The sequence below is a fragment of the Eriocheir sinensis genome, chromosome 26, assembly GCF_024679095.1.
Source record: "Eriocheir sinensis breed Jianghai 21 chromosome 26, ASM2467909v1, whole genome shotgun sequence".
NCBI classification, from domain to species: Eukaryota; Metazoa; Arthropoda; class Malacostraca; order Decapoda; family Varunidae; genus Eriocheir; species Eriocheir sinensis.
This window is the reverse complement of record NC_066534.1, coordinates 2,591,093-2,593,592: the sequence shown is the minus strand read 5'-3', so window position 1 is coordinate 2,593,592 and position 2,500 is coordinate 2,591,093.

The window sequence follows — 2,500 nt, the reverse complement described above, 5'->3', positions numbered from 1 at the left end:
GTAGCATAGGAATGATATAAAGACAACAGGTAGGATCCTCCACAAACTCATTACTGAAAGCCTCACATCCAAGTTGATCAAGATATGGCAATCCTCATCTATACCAATTGTTTCTAGAAAAAGGATATATGATATGATAAGCACCTTACATAGTCAGTACAAGAGCTTACTTAAAGTAAATAAGAACAGGAGAAATTCAGATTCATTTAAGAAAAAGTTGCTGTTATTACAGGAAAAGTCAAGGCAATTATTTGATATTGCCTGTTGCAAGTGCACTGATTTTGATAAATGCACTTGTGCTAAGGAACATAAAGTACCTCAAGCAGAAAGACCGTTCTTAATTAATCAAAGAGGATCAAGAACAATGGTTATTGGCGGTTTAGACAAGAAAACAACTGCAGCCAATATCAAGAAAGTTATCAGACAAAGAAAAGATCGTTCCAGCATGACAGAGGTGAGCACAAGCAAGAATAATTTTGAAAATTTTGAACCAGGATCATCACCTACTAGCTCATGTACTACAAGCGACCTTCTGACTTTGAAGAAGAGCTATCAGATCGACTCAAGCTTAGTACAAAGAAGAAAAAAGTTGTAAGATATTTGCCATCACTAGGAGCTGTGTGCGACAGAACTGGTATCTCCAACCGTTCAGCGGCTTTAATAGCAACTTCTGTTTTGCAAGATTATGGGATAATCAGTGATGAAAATAAGGAATCAATAATCGACCGTCACAAAGTTACTAGGCTAAGATCGAAATCTCGTAAGACACAGAAAGATTCAAGACCCAAGATTCCTCTTAAGGCTCTCTATTTTGATGGTCGCAAGGACAAAACTCGCACTCAAGAAGAGAGAGGTGCCAAGAAATCACTCAACATCATTACAGAAGAACACATAGCTCTGCTACAAGAACCAGGCTCAGAATTTTAGGTCATGTAACTCCTACATCTGGTTCTGCTTTGAATATAACCACTGCCATAATGAAATATCTTGAAAAAGAAAATATTGATACTGCTGAACTAAAAGCAGTTGGATGTGATGGCACAGTGACAAACACTGGACTAAAAAATGGCATTATTTCCTGCATGGAAAGAATTCTTGGAAGGCCACTTCAATGGGTAATCTGTCTTCTTCATGAAAATGAGCTTCGCTTCGACATCTTGTAACTTCTCTGGACAGCAAGACTTCCGGCCCTACAGGTTTAACTGGTGACATAGGAAAGCAGCTTAATGATTGCGAGAAGCTTCCTGTTGCAAATTATGCCCCTGAACAATCTGACTACTTCTCCACGTTCCCAAATATAAATGACTTGAGTACAGATCAGCAATATTTGCTGGACATTTGCAAAGCTGTCTCTCAAGGAACCTGTGAAAGTCATTAGCTAGTCAGAGTCCGGGAAAGATGTCACATTCACGATGGGTAACTACAGCCAACAGGATCTTGAGACTATATATTTCAACAGAGAATCCATCTAAGAACCTGATGGAAATAGTCAAATTCATAATGCACGTTTACAGTCAATGTGGTTTAAGATTAAGAGTGAACCCTTTATTATCCATGGGGCAAATCACATGCATGAGACGATTGTGCGAATGAGAAGTTTAAGTGTTCAAACTCAAGAAATAGTAAAGCCATCCTTCAAAGAAATGGTTACTTCTGTCATCCTGAAAACATACTTATTGCAATGGTTGCAGATGACAGAAGTCACATCCGTGAACTTGGATGGCGGCGGATGTAAAGCAAGAAAGAGCAGAACCAAGGGGAAGTCAGAAGATTTAAAGTTCCACCAATCAAATTCAATGCTCAAAATTATTTTGACATGATAGAATGGCAAGATGACATAACTGAGCCTCCACTGACAAAAGAGATTTCAGAAACCCAAATAGAAGAGCTAATTAAATCACAGGAAGCCTACCAAGGCCTAACAGATATCCGTGCCATACTAAAGCAGTAGAACGTCTAATAAAACTTGTGACAGAAGCTTCTGAGAAGGTATGTGGTGAGGAAAGGCGTGATGGATACATCAGAAAAACATTAGCATCAAGGAAAAAGATGACAGCTTATGAAAACAAAGCACAATATAAGCTTTGAACAACTCTAGCTTTAAGGTAGGGTGGTTGGGATGGAGCTAGGGTGGAACTCGTCTTACAGCTACCTCCTCGTGGTGAGTTCTGGGTTATTATTGTTGAATGATATTTTCATCAATAATATGCTAAAAGCTGTAAAAATATCTATTTGTGATCACCTGAACATATATAGATGTCAAATTATTTCCCAAGTGATGCAAAAAATAGCAAAGTACGAATTTTGGCCACTTATGTATTATTTTGACTTGAATGTGCCACCCTGAAAATATTCCTTTTAAGCTGGAATTTTTACACACCATTCTTTGGGCTATTATTAACCAACAGATCCCTACCCAATAAAATGGTTGCTAATATTGTTTTTACTTGTATTTTTTTTAAATGCTATTTTTTGCCATTTTCCCAAACTTTGACCGATA